This window comes from Cyanistes caeruleus, chromosome 2, assembly GCF_971803275.1.
Source record: "Cyanistes caeruleus chromosome 2, bCyaCae1.hap1.1, whole genome shotgun sequence".
NCBI lineage: Eukaryota > Metazoa > Chordata > Aves > Passeriformes > Paridae > Cyanistes > Cyanistes caeruleus.
The window spans coordinates 61,231,232-61,258,630 of NC_141702.1; the positions used below are offsets into that span (position 1 = coordinate 61,231,232).

Here is a 27,399-nt window from a genome sequence, read left to right on the forward strand (position 1 = left end):
TAACCTGAGGGAAGGCCGTTTCCCTAGGGAGAAGTGAAAAGAGGACCTGTTCCTGCTGAGAAGTATCCTTGCCATATGGGTTGAATTTTATAGCAGTGTACGGCTCTTGGGTTGGAGACACAACTTCCCATGTGTATAAGGATCCAGCTCAGGATGGATGTGGGCAAAAGCCAAACAGTAGAGCTGCTGTTCTTCCTGTTAGTCTCACCTGTGTTCCCATTGCTCTGCAGATTCGTGGCGGATCAGCGAGGGGCTGCGTATGGAATGGGAAACAGCAGCTGCTCAGAGATTGGCCATGCAAGCCCATCCTGCTGAGAAGTCATGTTTCTTTTGCATGTCTGCTATCTCTATTGCTGATTGTGCAGATTGTGGCTTTAGGAGCCCCTCAAAGACAGCTGTTTCATGAGGATGAGTAGTTCTTCAAAAGCCACTTAAACATGAAACTACCTTGGGCTTGGATGCTTTGTATAGCACTTTTCCCCAGAAGTGAGTTAGCATATACAGTAAATAAAACCAGTAAAACTGAATTTATTCTTTAGTTGGAGGACACAAATCTAAAAGGGATGGAATAGGGAGCTCAGTCCCACAGAACTAGGAACAGGGATTAGGCTTCAGCTCAAAGAAAGGGCTGCAGAACAATTATTCCACCTGCCACACACTCAATATACGTTTATACCACATTGTCTGCACTTCCATAGCCGCCTTCTGTACTTCCCAGTAACTTTTTAATGAACCTCAGACTGCAAGTAGGTGTCTAAAAGTCTCAAGTCTGAAGTCACATAGGAAGAATGGAGTGGTCAGGGGCACTTGGCACTGTCCCTGTGGCTGATGGGTTTTCCAGTCTCAAGTCCCATGATGCTGAGGCACCTATTAAGCTCATGCAAAGTTCTCAGAGTATGAGGGAAGAGCTCTCCTGAGTCCTGTGAGTTTCAGCTCCTGAACAGCACCTGACTTAGATTCCATTTTTGTTTTCCTTCAGCTCATCCAGTCCGTTCCCACAGACACTGCTACAGCCCTGTACTGTGGGCAGCTCCTGCAGTGTCTGTTCCCATGGAGCAGTTCATCAGCACTTTTGTAGGAGCTGCAAGTCATCTGTGACTGGGATGGCAGGGGATTTTGTGTCTCAATAGCTTTTGGAGGGCAGTAATGTTTTCTTGGAGTGGCTGAGACTCTTTGGAAGAAGAAATCTTTGATAATTTGTCTAAAGGTAAAGAGGTGGTGCCACACAGGCATAAAGAAAGAAAAAAAAATATTTTTTTTTTAATTTTTCAGGAGAAAGACATTATTCACTGGTGTGTCCTCAGACAGTGCTGATTTATAGGCACATATATAACATTTTCATTCAGTCTGTGTTTTTTACTAACCAGAACTAGACAGTGCCTATCATTCAGGTAGTTATATACATGAAAATACATTAAGTTGGACTGGTAATTTTTACATTTTAGTGAATTATATTTTTGCTTTTCATTTGATGTGTCAAATGTGGCAGGGGACCTCCGGCACAAGCGCTGTGCTGTAAGAAGAATGTTGGCAGAGGTGGCTCCCCAGCCCCATGTAGAGCAGGGGCCCATGGGGATGAAGTAAACCCATGCTGGAGCTTTCTCTTCTTCCTTAACCTTTGGCCATATGAGGGTTTTGGCAGGCAGCTTGCAAAGTTGGTCACCCTGGAGTAACCTCACTTCCCTAGCCTCAGGACATTCACCTGCCTCTGCTGCCCAGCAGAGACTCCAGGGCCAGCTGTCACTGGCCAGGCACAACTCTTGTACCCTTTAGTGCCCCCCAGATCCCTGCCCATTTGTCAGCTTGTCCCTGCTGCACATTTCTTACACTGCTTTGTGCAAATGTTTTGGGGCAAGTGGAAGGAAATGCAGCAGAACCTGCCCAACCACTGATCTGTCTACTAGCAAGATGCCCTCTCTGGGTCAGTGCGGTGCAATTTTATTGGCATAGGAGCCTGTCTGGCTCCTAAGTAAATTCTGTTGCTACTGCTATCTTTAAGTTAGAGCAAACTTAAATAATTCCCACTCAGCTGAAGGAATGTATGTGACTGCCAGGATGACTGCAGAGCGCAGTCGTGTCCTTTCACCAAGAGTCACTTGCAAAAGGTGTCTTGGGAATGGCCATTATAATATTTTTCTTCTAAACTTGGGTATGCCTTATCCATGTGAAGAAATATTTTTCATCAAATAAGCATTCCTGGTGCCCATGCTGCTGTTATCATTAAACAAATATTTCATTTAGGGGGTATGGAGATTTATGAGGTTTTTTATCAAGCACAACCATTAGCTGTTGACAAAAGAACACAGATTGGATCATATTTTAGGGTTAAGAGAATTGGCTTTCCTAATATATTCTTCAAATTTATTGTAAGGTAATTTTTACAGTGTAGTAATATTTTCATGCCACTTTTTAATTTTTTCCTTTTTTTTTTAAGTGCAGATTTTGTGCTGAAGGTATTATTTACGGTCTTGGGTGTATCTGTAGATTCTAGTGAAGTAGAAATGTCACTCTGATATGAATGATGCTACAGGAAAAATATCTACATGTAAGTTTTCACATAACTTTCCACAAGTGCCCTCCACCCATACTACAGCAGGTGGGGGGTGAAATCCCAAGCAACGTTAGCTAAAACACCTTAGGCTGACCTTGTAGTCTCTTGACAATTTCCACAACATAAAAATCCAAACAATCTCTTCACATTCTATTTAAAAAAAAAAAAAGTAATATGAAGTCAGGAGCCTGTCTTTCTAGATACAACCAAACACTCTTTCTTTTCTCTACTTGTGAATTGTTCATATCACTTCAGGTGATAAGGGGACTTCAGGTGAGGACAGGGACTTTCTGAACAGCACTTTTAATGTTATGTGAAGATTAGCAGTGATGTACAAACTTTGGAATTTCTCTTCAGACTGTTCTTGACCTTTTATAAACCAGTATTACTGAGTTATTGCAACAGTATAATTAATTAATTCTTCTTACAACAATTTAAGAATAAAAATAACATCATAGATAATTTAAATGCAACAACTCAACACCCTCTAACTAAATTTTCCAGCCAATAAAACACAAGGCAGAAATGGCAGAAATTAAAATCTTCCAGTTGACCACTTTCCCCTTGGACAATTTCTAAAACATATATTAAAGACAGCATTCAGTGGCTTGAATCCTTTTGCGAATATCCATAGCAATCTTCCTAGTGATGCTAAGTCTCTAGTAAAGGTGCAAGAGGATGTTCAGTTATGAGTAATCCCTAAAACTGACATTAAATATAACGTAATGTAAAATATTTACAGTTCTCCCATGTCACACCTTAATGTTCTTTTTATTTATTTTAATCCAGATAAAATAAGCCATAATAGGACTGATTTATATGAAGCCATGATAGGAGTCTCTGTTCTCATGAAAACAAAACCATTGTAAAGTTCTGGTCTCATCAACTTCAACACCTAAACCGAATTTTCATTGCCAGACTTTGACTCCTATCTTGTGTCACCAAAAGAAACAGAGCAATTGTTCTCAAATACTAGCAGGCAGGTAGGGTGAGCATGGAAAATTCTAGTTTCAGAGAGATGACATCTATTAGGATACTTTCAGGAATTAATGATTAATGAAAAATATAGCACAGTATGTTGAATTATTGTGACACAAACCCTGGAGTTTACAGAGGGACATTTTATCTTTAGAATGTGTCTGTGCTGTGCTAGCCTAATTTTGACCTCAAACCACCTGACTATAGACACTCAGTTTAATACATTCAAACCTGTTGATCCTCAAGCCACTGAGTGGATTTGCTGGTGGTTACATCTCATTTCTTCTGTTTTTTAGCCACCCACAGAGAGGGTGACACATTCCAAGGGAGCTTTGCCATCTGAGCAAGAGTTGCCCTGATTATCAGTTCTAGCCCAGGATGGGTGAAAGGCAGGGTCTGCCTTTGAGGTCACACATCTAAGTCCAGTGAGGTCCAGTGGGCCCTTTTGAGGGTGTGGGGTGTGGATCTTGAATGCTGTCATTCCTGATATTCCACTCTCAGACTGGGATCTACCCTGCTAGGTCAGCACATGTGGCAGACAGCAGTCTGAAGAACTTTAAGAACGGTAGCCTTTGCTCCATGGCCTGCTGAGGTGCCTGCGTGAGACTCTGTCAGGGCTGAAGAGGCAGATGTGACGATAGCTTTCCTGTTAGTCATTTCTCAGCTCCCTGTCAGCCCCCAGGCCCATCCTAGCTGGGTGTGTCTGCTACATCTGCCCTGGGCATGGGGGAGAGGGTGGCTGCTGGCAGCCCCTCAGTAGCAGCCACACCAATCTCCATGATTGCCTCTCTAAAGATGATCCTAATCCTCTGTTGCCCATTAGAACCATTTTAGCACAAATCCAAAAGTATAGTTTTATTATAATTTCAGTATTCAGGTTTTTTATTTTTACCTTAAACTGTGGAAAACGTGTGTTTTGGTACCTTGGGAGGTTGTATCAGTAAGCCTGACACTGGTCTCCCGGTCACTCCCACAGCTCTAGCTTTAGGGAAGCCCAGTCCCTAAGCCTATGTCTATCCAATCTGGAGAGATCCTGGAGAAAAATATTACACAACCCAAAATGTGTGATAAGCAGGAGTGATTCCAGGAAGAGCTTTACACTGAATAACCTCTGCATGACAAATGCTAAAATAATGTCTGTCTGCAACGTCAACCACCCGTGGCCATGGTGCAGACTGTGGGCAGTAAATACGTCGGTGCGCAAGTCTGCCTTTGAGGGAAGGCTTTAATCACAGGTAAAGGTGCTTTGTTTAGTGTTATCAGTGACATCTGGTGGTAACAGATAGTAATTTCAAATCTTTTTAAAGGTCGTGTAGGAGTTTAAATGGCTCATCCCAAATGAAATATTTTTGAGAAGGATGTATTTCCCAAAATGTATTTATTTCTGACAAAACCACATGGTGAACATATTCCATGCCAGGAGCAAACACTGAGGAGGTCTGTATATAGCACGGGATTTTTTGGTGGTAGGAAACACTGGAACCAAGGAAGCCACCAAAATATTTAGTGTGCCTGGAAAGCAGTTGATAAACACCTGTTCTTTGGTACTGTTAGCTACATATAGCCTTGTAAGTGCTCCAGATCTCACAGCCCTTCTGAATCAATGAACATGGCAGGTGTGGGTGGGGAGCCAGTGTCAGCTAAGGCAGAGAGAATCATGAGTGCTGTTGAGGACTAAGTGGTGAGTGGGCTGGACTGAGACACCACACACCTTCCCAGGTCCCGTGGGGACTGCCAGGGAGAATCTGAGCACTCACCCAGACCCTGTTTCTGTGTTCCCTGCCCCTTCTTGGGCTGGATACCTTTTATAGGGCAAGCATTTCTCAGCGATGTAGCTCTTAGCTGAAAGCAGCCGAACCAGTGCACATGGAGACACATCTTCCCTAATTTTGCACTTAATCTCATGATGTAAATTGAAGAGTTTTTTTTGTTTCAACACCTACTGTAAGGAGAAATTCCTTTCTGATTCTTCCCCAGTTTCGCATCAGAAGCTTTGTTCATACTGGAGACTTGTTTTGACAGTGGCTGGGGAACTGCACCTCTCCTTTTCCTATTTACATGGCCACATGCACTCCTCTTTCTTTTTGGGTGAAAAATGGAGAGGGTTATCTCTCCAGAAAAGCACTTTCTCACTCCCTGCGTGCAGCTCACTTGCTGATCTTCTGAATTCAGCTCTAGAGAGCAAAAGTGCAGGACTTTGCTGTGATTTTTAGACCTGACAATTCAGTAAGGTAAACATTATCCAATAAATGAACAGTAAAATGAAGCAAACCCCAAAACTCAAAACTCAGCTGAAAACATACATGAGGCATCTGTGCATGTTGCAATGTCACGTTCTCTGTAATGTGTTCTGCTCTGCGGAAAATGGTTCTTGAGATGACATTTCACACCACAGATTTCTGAAGTCAGCATTGAAACCTTCAAGTTTCATCTCACCTTGAAGAACAAACAGTGCTTGAAGCAGATAACTTTGATAAGGCAGGTGCAAAAAAGGACACAGATAGGATATCAGCTATACTGAAATTGTGTCGTTCTTTTCATAGCCTGTTCCTCCAGGAAAGCAGTGACAAAATAGACCTCTGGACCTGTCAGGCTGGGAGAATGATCCTCTCTTTCAAGCCTGCCAGAAAGATCCTTGAGTCTCAGGACATCTGTAACAAAATGTGCTTGAATCAGATGTTTAATATTGGGATTTAACTCTGGTTTGTGGGTGTTTTGAACTTCTGAAAGGCATTCCTGTAGAAAAACACTGAATTAACATATTGAACTGTCAGAAACATGTGATCCATCACCCCAGAGGTGAGGAGACACAGAAGGTAGGGGGTTGGATGTGGGTCTTGGCTTCCAGAGGGGCTGCTGCTCCCCAGCACACAGCCCCTGTCTGCACACGGAGCTGCACAGCCAGGCATGGGTGCTACAGGGTGCCTGGCTGCTACAGAAGCTGTCAGCTGCAGGATTTTTTAAGCACTGAGGAAAATCGCAGTCCTGGATGTGTCAGCTGGAAGGAAACAGTTTGGACTTTGCGTTTGATAAGAAGTCTGCCGCCTCCGTGGATTTGATAAGAAGCCTTTCACTTTCCCACAGGGCTTCTCCTCCAGTTTGGCTCTGCACTCATCATGGCACAGGGGAGGCCACGGGGGTTTCCAGCTCCTGTTCCTGCTCAGAGCCGCAGCATCGTGCGCTGAGTGGGTGAGCGTGCACACGGGGGAGCGGAGAGAGGACAGAGGGACTCTCTAGAGGCACTAGAGGGCAGGTTAGCCCACGGCAATCCGGCTGGAGAAACGGGCGAAAGACATTAGGAACGCCACCTTTTGCACATTGCACACCCTGCACTAGTGATGCCCGTCTGAACTTCCCTCCTCCTCTAAACCCCAGTGGTGTTGACCCTTTGGAAAATCTGGTCATACTTTTCACATGAGGAACCAAAACTTAGAGTCACCCTACACAGTCCACAGTAGGAGCACAGGGTCAGAATGGTTTGGACCGGAAGGGACCTTTAAAGATCATCCAGTCCAATGCCCCTGACAAGTCCACGTGTCCTCGACTCAGTCCACACCACGACCATGAGTTTCAGGGCTTTTTAACTGCAGCTGCCCAATGTTTCCACACCACACCTCAGCTTTCAAAAAGTTCAGCAGAGCTCTTTTGGTCTATCCTTTGAGTGAGATTGGAAGAAAAATACATCGGAGGAAAACAATACAACGCTGTATTCAAGCATCTTTTGGATGTCCTGGTAAGTAGCCTTTGTCACCTTCCTACCAGAATTTGGTGTTTTAGCTTTCTGCCACCATTATAAGGTGACTTAGCTGAAGGTGGGAGAAATTGTGCACCACATCTCCAATGCACTTTGTGAGAGCGAAGCAGAGGCTTCAGCATGCAGATTGGCAGGATGCTGAATTTCTGATTTTCTGTTTGTGGTTGTCACAGAAATCTTCCTGCAATATTCATGAAGAAAAAGGATGTGGCAAAATTAAACCACTGAAAACCAGAAGTTGTTCTCTGGAGCAAATCTTTCAAAAAGTCTGTATCCCACATGGGCTGGAAAAAAAACCTGGGAAAATTTTCAGAAGAGCTCAAGCTCCTGGGTGCTTTGAAAATACGTCCAGGAACATTGTCCATGTGGAAATCTAGTCCCACAGCCCAGTGGAAATGACAGGACACCCCCTTCTTTCTAGTGCTTAACTTGTGAAACAAAATACACAGATTCAAACCCCAATTACATGTAGAGCACGCTATGTAAAACCAAATGAAACACTCAACAGCCACCTGAAAAATGCGTGATGTACCTCAAAAGGCACAGATTATTGAGGGCTCATTAACAAACTCTGTGCAGGGAGCAGCCTTGTTCTATTTGCACATTGCATTAAACTCATTTAGTCTGCAGTTCCAGAGCTGCCACTGGTGATTCATTTCCTCCAGCATCTCTGGCTGCTTTCCCAAGAGCAGAGCTCCCGGCACAGACCCTTGACACTGCTCCTACCCCAGTCCCCAGCTAAGTAGCTGCCTGCATAAAACACTAACATTTTCTCCTCATGGAGACCTGGAGGGAGAGCTCAGCAAGCATTATGCAATGTACTTGTAGCAGTGTTTCCAGAAGGAATGTGTTCCTGCTCTCTCACTGCTTAGGATCTACCAGCAACTCCTCTGGTGCTCTTTGGCCTCAAGGGACAAATTCTGCCACATCCCATGCTGCCTGATGCCAGCTTCCCTTCAGACCATGGGACATGGGACTGGCTGCTTTTTGCAAGCAGCTCTCGTCAGTCAGGGCTGGAAATAAGAAAAGGATGCAGATGTGCCTCTTTTCCAGTGTACAAACCCTTCAAGATACAGTTCCTGAGCAGTGCCATGGAACATCCTGGCATATGCAAATGCAAAAAATTTGCTGTGCCTGATCTATTGTGCAGCAGTCCTGGGTGTGATGACATACCTCCACCTTGTTAGCTGACCTGAACAGAAAAGTACATCTGGGGATGACATGAACTCTGGACTTGGAAATAATCACCAGAAGAGTCAAGACAAATTGGACATCTGGACAAAACAACCTAGGCACAGGTTGCCTCACGCACACTGCAAGGTGCCAGCCACCAGCACTGCAGTGAACATTTAAGTGTTAAGTGCTCATGTGGCCCAATGCAAGAGCCAGGTATACTCTCTGTTGCTAAATCTCCTTCCAGCAGAGACCTTCTGGGCTGCAGAGGGAAACCCTTCCCCCAGCACTCACATGAAATAAGACTCCTTCACTGTATGGTCCCTGCTAAGGGCTCAGCAGATCACACTTCCCAGTCCTCTGATCCAGCCCACAGAGCAAACTGCACACAAAGGAGAGGCTGTACATCTCTTTTAACAGAAGCTCAGGGAAAGGAGGATTATGGTGTTTGTCTTCCCAAGCCACTGTTATATGTGCTGAAGCTCTCCTTCCCAGGGAGTAGTTGGACATTTGCCTGTTGATGGGAAGCAGGGAATGGATTCCTCTTTTTGATTGCAAGCACGCTTTTGCTTTTTTTATTAAACTGTCTTTGACCCTTTAGATGTTTTTTAATCTTATTTTCTCTCCCTGTCCAATTGAGGAGGACAGGTGAGAAAGCATCCAGGTGGATGTCTGGCAGCCAGCCAAGATCAACCCACAAGGCCTTTTTCTTGGGCATGAGATAAAGCCAGTTTTGATCTGGGCATACTATAGCTGTGGTAGCTGATAATTGGCGGGCTTCTGCGTGGCTCATAGGGCTCGCTTGATTTACAGTGTAACAGAGCCTTGGGCTCTGCAGTGGCTGCTTTCAGCTCCTGTCTTTGCTGCAATGCTTATCTCTGTGTTTTGCTGTGCCTGGAAGGATTCTGATAAAAGCAGCAGCCCTGCACTTGGCCCTGGCACAGGCACTGCTCCTGTGCCAGGAGGGCTGTCCTGTGGAGAGCTGAGGCATTGTAGCTCTCTCTTCCCCTTGGGACTGATGTGTCTGCCTTCCACTCCAGAGGTCCCCACCACATCCTTATCTAAGCTTCTTGACCAATGTCATCTTTTTGTCACTTGCATAGAAACTAGTTTTGGTCTGGTTTTATGAGGAACTGTTTGCCAGTGAGGTGACAAGGAAATGTGCCTTTAGGTCACCGATGCCTGGGTGCCTCCATGGTGTGTGGGAGGACTTGGGTGGATGCCTAGCATGGTTATCACCTCCCACAGCCTGTGATCTTGCACTTCTTCAGGCGTGTAATCTCATTGAACTGACACTTGATGGAAGGGTGCCTTGCCTGCTCCAGTGAAACCCATCCGCTTTCCCTGTTCTTCTTGAGCCTCCCTTGAGCACCATCAGGGGAACATGGATGAGACAGGGACCCAAACCACATCTGACAACACCATGGATAAGATGGGGATCCAATCCCCAGCTACACTAATTGCCTTAGCAGTCACAAAGAACCACTGGATGCAGAGGTCAATGGGTCCATACCCACAATTAGAGGAGCAGGAGGAGGAAGGATCTGATCAGGCAGCTGGTCCTTCAGCAAGGAAGCAAGAGGAGGAAGTGAGAGAAATGACCGGTCCTGAAACTTGGGCAGACTTCAAAATATGCTGAAACATTACCACCACCAGCCAGACAAGCAGATTGCTGCCACTACCACTGAAGACAATATCCAGTATGTGAGACTACAAGCAGTGCTGGAAAGTCTCCTACAGTGACCTGGATGACAACTGTGTCTCCAAAGATTTGGATGGTCACTGTACATGGGCAAGTGTGTAAGCGTTGTTCAGAATTCACCAGCATGATATTCCATCTGTCTGGAGATAATGGACATGTACACAAATTGTCTGGGAAGAGAGATAAGGAGGGCCATCCACGACTGCTGTCTGTTCAGCTGCTGTTGAGATGGTGGAAAGCAACCAGCAGTCTCCCTGGTATAGAGGAGGATTAAGAGTGACTCTCTTGATTTTGGTGAAGGGACTTTTGGTCTGACACTGCAAGGGTCTCCAGCCTAGAATAGAGGGTCACTGCCTTTGATCAGGAGGAAGAAAGGGGTGCCCAGCTTTACTGGGCTGTGTGGATTTGGTGGTCTGGCACAGTGGATCCACAGAAGTTTAAAGCACTGCTAGACACTGGTGCTCAGTGTACCCTAATGCTGTTATGGTGCATCAGAAAAGAGCCCATCTGGAATTCTGGATTGCCAGGGAGATCCCAAAATCTGTCTATACAGAGGGCTGAGGTGAACTTAACAGCAGACAAATGGCAAAAGTGCCCTATTGTGACCAGCTCAGATGCCCCATGTATCTTTGGCATAGACTGCCTCAGGAGAGGGTACTTCGAGAACCCAAAAAGCCTTTTGGTGTAATTGCCCTTGATTCAGAGAAATTGGAACATCTGCTTGCCTTGCCCAGCTTCCTGGAGGATCCTTGAGTCGTGGGATTGCTGAACGTCAAAGAGCAGCATGTGGCCGTGGCAGCCACGATGACGCACCATTGGCAGTACACAAACCACAAGGCTCCCTGGTTCCCAGCCACGATTCACCAGCTCAAGAGCCAAGGAGTGATCAGGAAGACTCACAAGATTTTCTTTTAAACATGCTTTTGTCCCCCTGTCCTGCTCAGGAGGGAAAATGAGAAAGCATCTGGGTGGGCATCTGGCAGTCAGCAATGGTTAACCCACCATGCTTCTGTGCACAAGCAAACTCACAGGCTGCTACATATGTTTATGTACCTGGACATATACATGTTCTCCTCTGAGCTAATTTGCTTAGTAACAGCAGGCAGAGAAGACTTAGTCAGCTTCAGATGGTGCAAATAAATGTGAAAGGAACTTCAGGTTGGAGAGTTGACATCAATTCTTTGAACTAATTATTAGTGCTATTATTATTATTGTTAATAATAAAGAAAAACAACAACAAAACCAGCAACAACAATAATATTGCTGCTGTATGGCAAAAAGCTCCCAGGAGTAAAAAAAAGCAGTGTTGAATGAATGTCAGTGAAGTGCTGTCCCAGTCCCAAGGAAAACCTGGGTGCTGGCACAGGTCCTGCACTGTTCAGGTGGTCTGAGCAGTGCTGTTGGGAACACCTGAGGGGAACTGTCAGCATAAGTGATGGTAGCAGAGCCTGGGTCTCAGTACGTACAAGACGTGGCAGATGGAGTGCAAAAGCAAACGGGCTGGTGAGCAGCAGGCACTTTGGTAATGAAGTGTCACAGGAGCTCGCAGACTCCTCTCTGATTTTACTGGGCTGTGTTCCAGAGTGCGTCTTCACCAGTTTTTTTTTCCTTAAGTATCTGCAAATAAAAAAACCTGCTAAGCTCTTGGATAAGTGTCTCTTCAACTTTTTGGTCTCTTTTGTATTTCAAATAGTAATTTTTTATTATCTTAATTGGTAACTGCCTGTTTTAATTAGGCATCCCAGTTAATCTTACTCTGCTAAAGCATATGAGGCTTTGTGCAGATCAAAATGGTTTATTTTTTTATCATAAGCATCAAAAGAAATACAAATTGTAAGAAATTAGATGACCATATTTGCAATTCTGATTTCTCTCACTGTAGTCTTCAGTTGTCACCTTTAAATTTGCAAGTATTTAACACTTAATAGTATTTAACCAAAAGGTCCTGGCCAAGATGTAGTGTGAGCTTAGAAACAATTTCTTCCCTTTGCAGCAATATAGAAAACATTTCTGATCTAAACAGCAAAGCAGTGGTCTTTTTCACGTCTCTGGAGGTCTCTTATCTGTCCAATTTGAGCTAATGTAAAATAATAAACACATTTGTAAATGTAGAAATCAATCACTGCTGATCATGCTGTCCAGGAACATATTGCAACTTCCTGAAAATCTGGCCTGCGTTCATGTCCTGGAGGGCTTAACTGAGCCTTCACAATAGTTGCAGTGATGATGCCAAATCTCATGTAACTTCCCCTGTTGATTTTTTGCAGGCTGCCAGAGGATATCACAGAGTGGACCCACCAGCTTGGAATGAAGTTTTGTTAATATTTGATACATGAGATATTCTCAGTAATAAAGCTGAAAAAATACAGGAGGAAAAAAACACAAACAAACCAAAAAGCCCTCCAGAAATCCCTGATCACACAGATCCTCCAGGAAAGGGAGGAAAATGCTGGCACAACTAGGTGGCTGATTGGCTGCATACAAGCAGAGGCAGACCTGCTGTCATTTGAAGCAACTTAAGGCAGGGATCTGTATCTACCTGTCCTTTCAAGGGGTCTGAGTGGTTTTGAAAGGTGCTGTATTTTTCTGTTTTGTTTGGTTCTCTTCTCTAAGAAGTGCCTTGTGGGCAGTCAGGGACATGATAATTCATCCCTACACCTTCTCAAGGACAAACTGGAGCTCTTATTAACCAGCCCGTATTTGACAGGACATTTGTCCTTCTCATGGGAAAGAGCAGTTCTTATGCTTCTTTTCCTAGGGAAAATACCATAATCCAGACTGCCAGAGCAAGTGTCCCATCTGCAGGCAATCCATCATTACTTGAGACAAATCCTGCAACTTCAGCTGCCAAGAAGCACAACTCAGTGAGAGCAGGTCACTTGTAAAATATGATGGTTAAGTACAGGCAAGTCTGTAGAAGAAATAATCCACTTTGAAGTGATAAAGCTTCCCAGCACTTGGGTCGCTTAGATTTCAGTGAGAAGGTGGAGAACGTTGTGTAACAGAAAGTCAGTCTCAGTTTCTTCAGAGCTCTGTGCCATTCTTACCAGAATTAAAAGGGTGATCCCCCAAACCTGTGCCCAGGATGACGATGAGAATGTGTTTTCCAGACCTAAGTGGACACTTGTATGGATGGTGAGGGCATTACAGAGTCTTTACATCCAGGCCAGCGGTGACACAGACCCCTATCCCTTACACTTCTTGGTCCCATCCCTCATTCCTTCATGCCTGATGCACAAATTTGAACCGCAGGTTGCCCAGTGCTCGTTTTGTCTGACACCCTACGGTGTTACACTCATACCTGCCACGCTGCCTCGGTAATAATCCTGGCAGGGAAAGCCTGGCTGTCAAAGGTTGGCTGTGAAGAACCCGTGAAGGGTTTTCTCTTTCTAAGTCACTTTTCACTTCATTTCTTCCTGCCGTCCGCTCGGCATCCCGGCGGACCCCCGGGCTTTGCTGCGGAGGGAGCGGCTCCTCCCTCGGCGGGGAGGGCCGGGGGCGGCCGGCGCCGGGGTCTCCGCTCACTCGCTCCGGCTCTGCGCCCGAGGCGGACCCGGACGGGACCCAGCGCGATGCCGGGGCCGCGGGCGGGCGGCGGCAGCGGGGTCCCCGTGCCCGAGGTGAGTGCGGGGCGCGGAGCGGGGGGCGCGGAGCGGGGCAAAGCCGGGTCCGGCCCGGCTGCGAGAGGGGATGCGCTGCTGCTGCCGCGGGTGACTGGGACATAGAGATGGCTGAGGATCCGCCGGGGATCTGAGCCTGGTCCTGAACCCGGTGAAGAGCAAACCCCAAGACTTGCCGCGGGCTGCGGATGCGCTCCCGGGGCGCTGGGCCGGTCCCGGACTGCCGGGCTCGGCGGGCTCCGGGTCCCTGCCCTCACCGCAGAGCTCTCCTCCCGAGAAAGGGGCCGGGGGAGCCGGCTGGAGTCAGGGCCAGATGAGCCGGGGACAGGTCGAAGTGCAGACCCTCCCTGCTTGCCAGAAATGGAATTTAAAGAGACTTGCTCGGCGATATCGCTGCACTGTCAAACTGCTCTGGCGCCGTGTTAGGGCAGCAGAGCCTTGAGACACGGAACAAATAAAATAAAACCCTCAGGCACGAGTAAATGGACGTCGATTAAAATAAAACTGGCAGGTTTCTTGGCTATACCTATATGAGGGGAAGAGTTTAAGATGCTTTTTTGTTGTTTTTGTTGTTCTTCTGGAGAGGATGAAGGTCGTTGTAAGAAAGATGTTTCACCTTAGTGCATGCTGTGAACACTGTCCCATAGCACCTGGCAGTGCGGTGTGAGCCCAGGAGCAAAGGCTGGTCCCCGGGGGGGTCTCAGCTGCAGCGAGCGCTCCTGTCAGCAGGGAGAGCAGCCCCGGCCACCAGCCCATCGATTGCGAGGCCAGAAGGGAGAGTTACATCATTTGGTGTGACCTCAGACAGGAGCGAGGTGCTGGCTGGGAAACAAAAAGAATATTGCCGAGGACTGCATCTCTGCGCTGAAAAGTGACATTTCTTCGTGACATTGTCTGACAATGACAGCTCTGACAAATAGACTTTCCTGCAAAAAATGAGGGGCTCTCTGCATGGTTCCCTTACACAGAGATGCATGGATCATAAGTGATCGAGTAGCTTCAATGCTTCCAAATATAAAAGTTTGTCACTTTACATGTCAACTGATCTGGTTTTCCATTGTTCCTCCTGCTCTTTAGAACAAGAGCTGATATCAGAAATGGATTTTTTTCCAGTAAGAAAGAGTTTACATTAAAAAACAAACAAAAAACAAAGGAGTGAAGAGGAAAAAAGAGAAATAAATAATAGTTACATATTCTTCAAAGCTGTCTGTATAAACATTGTAAAAACAAAATTCAGATATGCATATTTTCTGCTCTCTTTTTCCTACTTCTTTCTTTTTAACCAGTCTTTATTTTTCTGTTTCTGGTGAGAAAGTAGACGAGAAATAAAAAGAAAAGAGTAGGTGATTGTTTAGCAGAGAATGTTGGTATACTGCTGGCCCCAAGATAAATTTTTACTTAGGTTTATTAAAAAGTAACCTTTCAGTATACGTAGAAAAAAAAAATGCTGTTTTCTTTAGACATAACACAGCCCAGTGTTTGCACCCGTAGCATGGGGACAGATCCGTTTTGCTTTGACACTTTGACACTTCAATTTGATTTTTGTGGATCTATTTTGCTTAAGCCTAGTGCTTTTTCAGAATACAGCAGCCTCTGAAAATGGAATAAGACAGTACCAAAAAAAGGCTCTTCACCTTACCTCCCGCTTTTTTCCATATTTACAACATCCACAAATCCCATGCAAAGGCACAGGAATGGAGCATCACATGGAGGGCCAGGCTGTGCTGGGACGTGATCCCAAGAGGCAAGGAGGGTGACTAGCTCCCCCAGCCCTGTGCATCCATCAGCCCAGTGCACCATCTGCCACAGACCTGTGGGTTCTCCTGGGAGCTTGAGAAATGCATATCTGCTGCCGATAGTCATGGATGTCTGGCTTGCATGGTGTGGCAGGAAAAGGGACAGCAGTGCTAGCGGTTAATGAGGTCCAGTGCAAAGCTGCTTCCCGGAGTAATTTATTACCTTGGAAGGCAGGGGTGTGATGCCAGACAAATAACTGGCCCTGTGGGAGGTCGGGACACCAGGAAGGCAGGATCAGGAAGGTGGGAAGATGAGGGGGAGGAACAAGGTCCCAGAACCACAGCCACTGTCTCCAGCAGCAATGCCCAGCAGAACCTGGGGGGTGGGGGGTGGTTTGTCACAGCTGAGTCTTGGAGAGCCTTCAGCAAGGCCCCTGTGGAGACTCTAAATCACACTGATTGCACAGTCAATAAAGGAAATCTCTTCAGTCTCCATAACCAGGCTGTCAGCTTTTAAACCTATTTAGACAAAAATTTGTTTATTGCTGTGTTGTTAGAAGTCCAGAGTAACAGCACTGACCTGAGTGATGATAGTGGCACAAAGTAGCTTTGGAAAAGAGTTTTACTGTAGACCAGATCAAGGCAAATTCCAGTCTGGTTTGTTCTGTGTAAGCCTTGACCCACACCTTGGGATGTCAAGTTTAAATTGAGTGCTGCTGCTTATTTCAGAGGGACTACTCTGCCCACACTGATACAACAAAGACCAGAAATCCTCCTCTTGCATGTATTCATAAGTTCCTTCCCAGCCTGCTTGAGCCAAACAAATTCCTAAGGGAACATCTGCAGGGCAGCTCTTGTGGGTACTGCTGGGGGCACTGGGGCAGCAGAGCACCAAATGGATCACAGGTGGGTACAGAGGTGCCCTGGTCCATGAAGGACAAAGGAGCCAGAAAATGCCACCCATGTGTGTGCCACTGGGAAATATTCATGGAGGACCGCTCATCTGAAATGTCAGCTAGCAGGACTGGCTGCAGAAATGGCCAAGGCATGCACCATTTGTCTGCATTAATAGATTAAGAAGCACTTGAGAGTGCCCCCTGGCACTGAAGCATAATTATCTGAAATCAGTATAAATTATAATATCACACATAAACTGTTAAAGGCAGCCCTGAACGCTCTTTGGCCCATGCCATGCAGCACTGTCACTCTCAACCCCTGCCCTCTTCAAGGCAGCAGTGTCTGGGGATGTACGCAGTGGGAGCAGAGCCCTGCCTCAGGATGAGAAGCACTGGCTCACACAAGCACATCCTGAGCCATGAAACCAGGAGCATCTGCAGCTGGTTTGGTTTGGCAGTGCAGCAAAACCAATGCCTTGAAGAGTGTTTGGATGGCATCCCCACACCTTTTGTCACCTCCTTGCTAGTGACCTCGGGTAAGAGACAAAATTGGGAAGAGGTCCAGGAAAAAGCTCATTTAAAGTAGTCATTGCCCTCAGGAGTCCCTTTTCCTCCCCTTTTTGGCAGCCTGATGTGCTGGGGTGGTCACAAATGCCCCTGCCCCAGCCTCCTCTGCATGTACATATACATGTGCATGACATGACAGGACAGGAAGGTTCCTGGGGATTTCATTGTGTTCCCTGGGAGAACCTGGTCATGGAAAGATAGGTTTACCTGCCACCACACCTTCTGGAAATCCTCCGGGCTCTCCTCTCTTCTTCTGTTTTGATGTCTTGTGGGCTTCAGTTTAAGTGGTCACTTAAAGTGAACTGATGTTCACATTCAGTGTTCCTGCCATTGATGGATTCTTTCAGGAGAAGAAGGACATGAGTCTGCTATTTTCACAAGGACTCTCACCTAGTGTGGTAGAAGGAGGTAAAGAAGGGAGTAAATTCCTTAAGGATTGTAGAAATATGTTTCTAGATGTGGGGGCATTTCTGAAAGTCATGAAGAAACAGAAGTCCAAGCTTTTAGAAATGGCATTGGTTTTCAGCTAGTGCTGGCTGTTACTTGGTGAAGAATCTGGCCACCCAAAAACCTCTTCAGATGGCAAAATCATGTCCCTGTATACATACTTTCTGAATGAGTGAAGACAAGCAATGCATTTGAGCTGATAAACCAGCAGGAAGCAGGACATGGTTAGCTCATCTGAGGAAGAATGACTGAACTCTGGATTTTCAGGGGTTTTGGTGGAGTGCTTTGAGACAATAAAGGAGATTTGATTTTTGTGCCAGTTTCAAAAAGGAAATAATTTGGTGCAAGGGTTGTTCAGCACCCTCAGTAACTTATATTCCACCACAACATGCAGAGAATTGGGATACTTTTTAGATTTTCCCTGCTGTTTTTCTGGTTATATTTGCATCTTCAGGCAGGTCTCCTTGTGGGTGGCTGACAAGGTGAAGCCCTTGCCTGGGGTGAAGCCCCTGCATGGTGAGTGCAGCTGATATCCTGGAGCAAATGGCTCCCTGTGAGTGCTCCTGAAATTCTGCCATCTGCAGATGCCATCCTTGCATTATTTGCTGTGTGCCTCAGAATCAGAACAGGTCACAGGGAGGAGTAAGAAGGGCTGGAGCTAAACTTGTGGCAGAAACTGCAATATCCTCCGTTAAGCAAAAAAAAAAAAAAAAATCTGTTAAATGGAGGAAAACCCCTGAAGAGAGAAAGTATGATGTAATTGATAGTAAATACTGACATAACTGTGTTCAAATTCTCCCAGGTCTTGGAACACAGGGAAAAGTTAATTTGTCCTCTCTGCACCTGCTGCAGTGTTCAGCAAAAATCACATGTAGTTTTTTTTTCCACCAAAGTAGTAGCAACAGTGGGGAATAAATGTTTTCTTCATGACATGACCTTATCTTGTTCAATAAATCAAGTAACAAGTCCCTCGTGTTTGGAGTGAGAGAAGGAACATCAGGTCTGATATTTTCACTTGTGTCAAAGTGTGCATGTGCATTTTTAAATCTTGCCTATATGCATTTGGTAAATGAAATAGTGGCAACTCTAGAATAAAGTTAACATAAGAATAGTAGTAACAGAAATAATTTGCTTTACACTGAACTGGGGAGAGGAACAAAACCATTCTTCCCCACAGTGCAATGCTCTTTCCTTGCTGTCCTGTGCCACATCAATCCAGGCACGCTGAGCATCCTGCTGCCACCAGCAGTAACCTCTATGCCCACTCTGGGTGGATGCTGGGAGGGTTGCATTTCCCTGAGCATTCCCTGCCTGCTCTGCACAGAGAGTGCCTTTTGGCTGGTCCTAGGTGGGCTCAGAAAAGAGTCCTGGCCAACCTCTCAGATGTTGCACCAGATAAGAAACTGGTGTCTGCCCTTCCGAGGGCTTCTTGTTTGGGAGTCTGCACTGAGCAGTGCTTGTAGGTTTAAATGGAGGTGGATGACAGACAGCGCTGACAGTGTTATAAAGCTGGTGTGGTCAGAGTTCAGGATACAAGAGAGTAAGCTGGGGAGAAAATGGGCCTCTGCCTGGGTCAGGATTCATCCCCACTTCCCCTAGAGGGTGCAGCTATTTCCATTGCTTTATCACTAGGCTGGTGTTTTAACCTGATACTGCAAAACCAGTGATGAGTAGACCATGCCTTCCATACATCTTGTATTTTAACTAAAGCTGGAGAACTTCCCCAGCTGGGCTCAAGGATGAAGACAACACCATACAATATCTTAGGATGATCTTAGAAGGATAACCTTTTTCCAAAACACATTTAACTCCATGAGCTCAGCAGTGACTGCTGTGAGAGCATCATAACTTTGTCACGTACTGACCTTTTGTTGAGCAGCAGACTGCAGAAGAAATCCTGGTAATAATGAGTCAATACTTAGAAAAGACTTGCTGCTCTGATAACAGACATATGTACATAATTAGCAATTTCAATGTTCATTTCTTTGACTTCAGATTGCATATACTTGGGTATTTGTCAAAGGTAGGCAGCAAAAAGGGCCATGATAGTACAGGCATGGGAACAAGCATTGCCTTCAGAAACCAGCTCCTCTGCATGTATGAAACAGTGTCACCTACTCCTGTCACACAAGGTCCTACATGCAGAGAGGCTACTGGGCTAAACATACCAGTGTCAAACTGGCATAAACCAGGAGTAAATATACAAATCTCTCCTGTCTTTCACTCTTCCTGGGGGGAAGCGGTTTTCTAGTATCTCAATGCAGTGCTGCTGCAGCTTCATGGCCATGTCTGCCAGCACTTTTCTCTGCAGCCAGAGCAAGGTTACTTCTGCTGCTGCTGCTTTACTTTCTTCTGCTGATAATATCAGGGAACATCATTCATGTCCTCTGGGAAACTGCATTTGCTTGGCTTACATGGGCCATGGCACCATGGGGCGGCCTCAGCTAGCTGGGCTCCCTGTCACCCTTCTCAGGGTCTCAGATACCTTCAGGGAGCACATGATGCCTCCAGCTCAGCTCCATGTGGTGCAGGTGCCTGTCCTTTGTGCTGGGATGGTTTGCACTGACTTGGTGAGATCGTGGCAGAGAAGATCTGCAGACACCACCAGCAGTGCTTGTTTGCCATTTGTATACTGCATGGGGTGGTATTCTGCTAACATACTTTCAGGAGTAAAAATCAAGAGTTAGAGGTTAAAGCTGATGAAATTCTGATGAATTTGAAACAAAGTTCAATAAAAAGCAGATGGTGTTTTTAATAATTCTTTTTCCACTCAGTTAATGAGGCCAAATGTTCAGAAAGTTCTCTGTAAATATATCACCCTGCTTTTCAAGCATCTCAAAAAAATACTGTAACTACAACTTTAATAAGACAGGCATCCTCCCAAAAGGGCAGTAACCTGTCCCTTTATTGGCCTCATGTCAACACTTGGCAGCAAGCAGCCATTTCTTGCCTCTGATGCTCCTCTGTTGTGTCACTTGTTCCTAAAATAGCCTCGTTCCTTAGCACTCATACTTGTGTTCAGATGGCGGGCAGCCACACAGAACCTGCTGTCCTGAAGCACAGATTGCAGGGATTTTAGATTTTCAAGAGGCAGGGAGCTTCCCTGTGGATTTGGAGGAGGCAGCTTACCCACCTCTAATTGAAACCAGCCTCATTGTGCTGGGCTCGCCAGGAGCAGCCTCCTCTCACCCTGCATTACAGAGTGTGGAGGTCTGTATCCAACCCTGTTGGTCCAAGGGCCTTTTACAGGCTTCTTTCTCTTCAGGAGAGAGAAGTGGGCACTTCTGGGAAAGGACATGGCTCCTGCTCTCCCAAGCCTGCTTCAGAGGTGGGGAGGGAAGAATGGTGACCCACAAGTGTCCATGTCTCCCCACTGCCTGTGAAAGGAGCTTGGGTTGAGCAGCCCCTGTGCAGCCCCTGGTGCCGAGGTTGCCCCTCAGTGTTGGGCAGATCCCTGATGGGGTGCCTTGGCTGGTGGCCCCGGGGCTTTGCCCACAATTCTGTGGCTGTGCACAAGCCCTGGCCAGTGTCCCTGGGCTGAGCCAGCCCTGTGTGACAGCAGCTATTGTGCCAATCACTGTGGGGCTTGGAGCCTTCACACTCGAGGGGAAATTCGGCAACATCCAGGAGTTAAGAGCGCAAACATATAATCTCCTCCTGCACACACTCTCTATCAATGACTCTTATAAATGCTTAAATACCTCACCTTTGTGGAAGCTTTGCTATGGGATGGAAACTGATAAGAAACTTATTGTTTTCAGCCCCTCAAGACTGTTCCTTCCCGCCGGTGTTCAGCACCATCGCTCTCATTCAGCAAAGGTTTGAGCAAGCCGTGGCTACCTTCAGCCAGGTACGTACATTGAGTGGCTGCACAGTGTTTGATGCCCAGGAGCAAGGTGATGCACCTTGGCTTGCCCATGCATGTGTCCCATGGCTCTGCTGTCAGTGTCCTGCACTAGAGGACCCCAGGTGAGTCACAGGTGAGGGAGTGTACCTGTGGTGCCTGGGGTGACTGAGCTGGCAGAGTTGGGACTGCAGTGGGGGCTGCTGGTATAAATGGGATGGGTGGGAGAGGTGGTGGGAGCTGCACTTCCTGGCATTGCACCCAGCTGCTCTTCTCATCCTCCCAGCAGGCCTGTGCAAGCCCAGCAGGAGATAAGCCTCTTCCCTCCATCTCTCCCACCCCATGGCAAGGGCTGCCAGTGCTGGCTCCTGGTTCATATTAGCTTCTGCTAATGCTGTTGAGAAGTCCCCATTGGCAGTTTCTCATTGGTACATTCTGATTCTTTGTTTTCCTCCTGTTTTCCGTTCCTTTGGATAGAAAAGCCTCCTAAATAGGCAGAAGAGTTGCTTGTGATAGCATTTACTGCTTTGTTTTATGACAGGTCATGACTTACCTACACAAACCAATGGGAAATACCTGCTGATGCTAGTGACGGCAGGTTAGAGGCTAACCTGCTGATGATAGCCTCCTTCCTTGATTAAACTGTTTCCAATAAGCAGAACACTGTTATTTGAACTGCAGCTATTTCACTGCAATGCCCTGCTTTCCCCTCAAATAAACCCAGTGCTGTTAGTCAAACAGCACTGCTAACTGGGCACGGTGGTGTTGCAACTGGGCTCATTATGTGTTGCAAAAAAAATCTTCCAGGGAAAAGGCAGAAAGGGCACAAATATCTTGGGTCTTCCTCTTTCAAAAATCTGAGGCCTGGAGCACTCCTTGCATGGAGAAGGGGGCAAGGTGTGCTGTGTGAGCGCTTGTTAATTATTCAGCAGTTATGTCTCTCTTCAGAGAGAGCACATTTTTTTGCATTCATTGCTTGACATGAACATCAGGAGCTGTCAGACTGTGAGAACGGCTGAGTTTAACACATTTTTCTTTTGCTGGAAACATTCCTGATTGGAGTCTGTGAAGTGGCTCTGTGTGACACCTCCTGGCTTGCCATACGGCTCCATCTCAGAGCCCAGAATCATCCTGCAGCCCAGGAGGACAGGAGGAACTCAAATACTGAATGAGTGCCTAGGACTCACTGCTCTGTTTTCATTAATGCCACAATTTGGTAGGTGTTACAAGTGAAAAATACTATCACACACCCCATCCTACCCTTCTCCCTACAATAGCTACAGCCTGCAGGAAAAAGGGGCTGTAAATGTCACTATAGGAAGGAGACAGCAGCATCCCTGTGTTAGCTGGTGATGTGGATGATGAGCTGGAGGGGCAGTTGTGCCTCTTGTCCAGCGCTGAGTTCCTCCATCCTTCAGCCTCTGGCTTTGGTTTTTGGACATCTGTCTATGAGAACAGAGCGTGCTGGGCAGTGCCTCATCCTTACTTCATGCTTAGTATGGGCCTCCCCTCTCATTTCTGCAGGAGGCAGCATTTATCAAGAGCTCCTGCAGAGCATTCTCAGTGGTCTAATCCACATTGTTGCTGGTGCCATCAGCTAATTTGCAGCTTGTGCCAGCACCTAATTTTGCTCCTCCAAGCGGTGGTTCAGCAGTAGCTGCCACCTCCCTTTGCCCTGAGTCTTTCCTCCACATCCTCTCCAGGCAGTGTGGGCAGGAGAGCTGTGATGGTTTTCACACTCTGCTCCTGGGGGTGGCTGCCTACTTAGCCTATCCCTCAAGCAGAGCTAATCCCAGCAGCCTGGACAGAGCCCCAGTTTATTCAGCATCTGCCTCACAGCACTAATGGCCACCGAGGCCTTCAATCAGCTCATCTTACAAAATAAAGTATCATTTCTACTGAATACATTGGAGTCAACAAGTACACAAAACCTCTGAGGTGCAGAAGTTGTGAAAGTCAGGTCAGACCAATTTTACTTTGTGCTGCACACACAGTCCTCACAATCTCCTGACCAAGTCACTGGTGTCTTCACTGTGACATGAAGCAATGGAGAAGGCCCACAAGGCCCTATGAAAAGTGATTTTTGAGTGTCTGTGATCAGCACACTCTAATCAGCCTTAAAATGAAAAATGTCATTTGTGTCTCAAAAAATGCTGCGATCTTGGGCAACACTCCAGACTTGCTGTCTGCAGACATGGTCTAAAGCTGCTGGACCTATAGAAACATAAAAAGAAAAGCCTCTATTACACTTCACAGCAGGAAGGTAGAATTATTACCCACCTTCATAAAGCTGTCACCTTTCAGGATGGAGAGAGTCACAGGTTAAATATTCCCTGATTTTTTCTTTCTGTGCAGGCTGTAAGCTCTGCATATACCATGGACCACTTACTGGAACACTGCATAGCCACTACACAGTGAAGATGAATTTCTCATGGCAGCAATAGCCTTTGTGGGTTGGTTGCCAAACCGTGAACCATCCAGTCCTGACTGTTCTCAGTCTAAATGTGATTTTTTTCTTTCCCCTTCAGAACTTCATAAACAACTAGACTGGACTAATGCAGGTGATTGTTGAGACTGTACCATAAGTAATTTCCAGAAAATGGATTAATTTATTCATCCTGCAGGTTCAGTGGTTTAGAAGCTGGTGTCATCCATCACTAAAACCAAATCTTTCACACAGGTTATATTCTAATCAATTTGTGCAGATCCAGGCATTGCATGAAGAGTTGGCTTGTGAGATAAGAGTCACTGAAGTGTCTGGTTTCTGAACCTATTGAGAAATTATCAGTAGCCTTAGGAAAAGGTAACATAAGCATAATACTGTGCTTATTTTCTGGTTATTAACCAGAAGAGGCCAATCAGAAATCCCTTGGATTTATGTTGGAAAACTACCAATGACAAATTTCAGGAAGGCAAACCTTTTGCTTTAAAAGAAATATCCTCCATAATAAACTGAGGCCATAAAGAAACTTATTCCTTGGGATTTCTAGAGGATATTTTCTGAGAGTTGATGTTTAATTTGTACCAGACATCTTGTGTACCTCTGGGGCTGAGTTTGCATATTGCTAATTTGGTGCTAACTTCATTGCCCACTCCTGACAGGGATGACATTAATTAACATGCATCCTCTTCAAATATTCATGGGGACAGGATTCCTATCCCACAGGTTTTTCACTGAGTTTTCCACTCATGTCATGTTGGAGATGTCAGTGGACCCAGACCAACCCTTGCTGTGACTGCAGATGCAATTGCAGGAGCTGAGAGGAGCAGGGTACTGAAGACAATGGTCAACTGGCTTTCAGGAGAGTGAAGCAGGTCTTATCTGCAGCCCTTAGTGTGACATTTGGGAAAGTCATTTAACTAATAACTCTCTTGATTTCCAGCCTGATAATGAAGCTAGCACTGCATTTCCCTGTGGAGGGAAACATAATTTTGGGGGGGGTGTTCTTCACACTGGAAGAACAAGGAGTGGGGGAGCTTGGGCTCTGTGTGGTCTTTTCTGTGTTACCCTGGCTCCTTTTCGGGCCCCGGCAGCCAGGTCTAAGCAGGGAAGCACAGCATGTGCTGACCTCTCCTGCAGAGATGCTGGATCTCATCCCTTCAGTAAACTGAAGATCTGATTCCTGTCATCATGCAACCCCATTTATTTGCCTTTTTATTCTTGCCATGGCAAGCTGAGAAAGCTCAGGCAAGTGCCTGCAGAGATGCAGAGGGGGTGAGTCATGCAGAGTCTGGGGGCTGACAGCAGAGACCCTTGCGTGGAAGGTTGTGGTTAAGCGAGATAGGAAGGTTTCTGGCCGGCCACAGAACTGAAGTGGGCAGGTGTCAATGAGTCAAGTGAAGGTTACTGCAAAACACAATTTCTGAAGGTGAAATCAGTGAGGTTGCTGGTAACACCACGGAGTTTCATGGGTCAGCTTGAAGTTCGATTTCCTTTCCATACCCTCCCATTACTCCTTGACATCCATACTGCTCCTGCCCTTCACTTTTTCTCTTCATTCACTTGAACTAACTTCTATTTTTCACCCTTTGTGCACTTGTACTAGCTAAATGTTTTAGCTCCCTTGTGTAACCAGCTGATAACAGTTCTCTGAGTTCTCTGAGTTTCTTTCATAGACTGTCTGATGGGAAATTAATGAAGAAAAATGTGATACTATCACAGGACCAGCTGAAAGGAGGCATAGCAGGCAGGGTGCTGCTTTTTAGGGGGAAGAGTGGGCATCCACCCCATGCTGTGGTTCAGACAACCTTCAGCAAGACATTTCACCTCTGCACCACAAGTCTCCATCTGTAACAGAGGGTTAATAATGCTGCTTCTCGTCATAAGGATAAGGATATGGTGAGGAAAGGAGAAGTTAAGAACTAAACACAGTGATGGGGCTGATTAATTTGGAGGTAGGTATAAGACAATCAGGGACTGCACAGACCTGGAGTAAACCCAAAATATGAGGTTTTTTCAGGGTAAGATTTGTCTCTGTATTAACTCTAAGCATAACAGGACTCAGATACATGCAAGAGCCCTCTCTTTTTATAATACAAGTAATAAGTGAAAGTTCTTCATATTAATTAAGAGCAATTTCCCTGAGAAGGAGTTTTGTGAAAACAGGCCTATTTATAACCACAGAATAATGTATCCAGCTTCTCATGTGGGTTGGTTAAAAACAATTCAATTGCAGTGGACCATAGAGGCATTCACACAGCTTTAAAAAGACTGGAGGGTCTTCAGGAGTTACTGCCCTGTTCCCACTTAACATCATTCCCTGTCTGGGAGTTATAAACAGGGAACAGGCTGGTGGGTGCTCTGGTTCCAGTTCTGCTATTCTGTATTGCAGTGTTGTGTGATGGAGCTTGAAGTAAGCTGGAGACTTCTCACTGGAGATAAACCTGGGAGCACTCACTTGCTCTGTTTCACCTGCCGACTGGTGGGAGCAGAGTGCTCATGAGGTGGCCAATGACAAGCCACACCCAAGCCACAAGCTGCTGGGCAGCAGCTGCTGTCCTCACAGATGCTGACCTCACAGATGCTGACCTGAACAGCTGTTCCACACAGGGCAGAACCTGTACTTCCACCAGCACATCTTGTTTAAAATAGCATAACTTTTATTATGTGTCCAAGCCTTAGTCATAATCAGCTTATCTCTAAACAGTTAATCATTTAATTTTACTTCTAAATGTAACTCTGAGGTAAGCCAGAAAAGGTTTTCATGACCTTTCTGCACACACAGAGCTATTCCTATTTATGTGCCACAAGGAATGCAGCAGCATGTGCAATGTTGCCTAGGACTTAGCTGAGTCCGTCAGCACTGTGGACCTCTGGACAAACTTCATAAATGTCCAGTGGTGCTAATGGGATGCTTGTAGAATACAGGATTCTTCATTAAAATAATAATAATTAAAAAAAAAGTTGCACCCAGAGGAGACCTCAGAGGGATGGGGGCTTCAGTGCTGTGACCCTGTTAAAAACTGTGTCTGAGAAGAGAGAGTCTCAAACCGAAAGATGCACTGATGGAAATCAGGAGCATCGTGTTGCGGCTAATTAACACCCATGACAGCTAACATCCTGTCTGCTGCTGGAAAGGAAACATGCTGTGGGTGTCCCGAGGCTGACACTCATGCCTGCCATCCCCCTCGTGCTGCTGCTGCAGGGGGGGCAGCACAGCCAGCAGTGTGCCAGACATGCAGACCGCTGCCACCATGGGCACTCCAGAGCCTTCATCCAGGACCCTCCCATCCTCTGTGGCATGAGGCAGCTCCAGAGGCCTCCTGGGGCTCAGCAGGGCATCTGCTCTGCTAGCAAACATGTTGCTGTCAAGGATTTTCCCCATCACTCAAACAGGATTGTCCTTTTGAGAAATTGCTCAGGTGTTCCCAGCACAGCACAACTCGGCCCAGGCCAGAAGCATCTTGACACCATCTGGAAACTGACACAAGCTGGACATCCCCAGCAGGCAGCTTGGATAAGGTCTCCTTTGCTTGGCAGGGTGATAGCCTTGAGCAGCAAAAATGTGGACTGCCCCATGCCAGGTCACCACAGAACCAGGGTCGAGCCAGTATTGCCATTGTCAATGTTTAGCATCTCCACAGTCATCAGGTGAGGGTACTGTGAAGAACCACCTTCTTCCCTGAGTGCA

At 46.3% G+C, this 27,399-nt stretch overlaps 1 protein-coding gene and 1 long non-coding RNA gene across 2 annotated transcripts in view; one reads left to right on the forward strand and one right to left on the reverse strand.

Moving 5' to 3' along the window:
* Positions 1 to 4,890: 4,890 nt before the first annotated feature.
* Positions 4,891 to 27,399, reverse strand: part of LOC111926757 (uncharacterized) — a 63,572-nt gene continuing 41,063 nt past the window's right edge. The window contains exons 4-6 of the long non-coding RNA XR_015280978.1: positions 21,822 to 23,482; positions 17,185 to 17,367; positions 4,891 to 7,464 (exon numbers count right to left, since the gene is read on the reverse strand). This is a non-coding gene — a long non-coding RNA (uncharacterized LOC111926757). The remainder of the gene's footprint in view (positions 7,465 to 17,184; positions 17,368 to 21,821; positions 23,483 to 27,399) is intronic.
* The window catches only part of TAGAP (T cell activation RhoGTPase activating protein), a 36,646-nt gene continuing 30,487 nt past the window's right edge, over positions 21,241 to 27,399 (forward strand). Inside the window, exon 1 of the mRNA XM_023923452.2 lies at positions 21,241 to 21,274. The gene's annotated coding sequence lies outside the window, so the exon portion shown is untranslated. The remainder of the gene's footprint in view (positions 21,275 to 27,399) is intronic.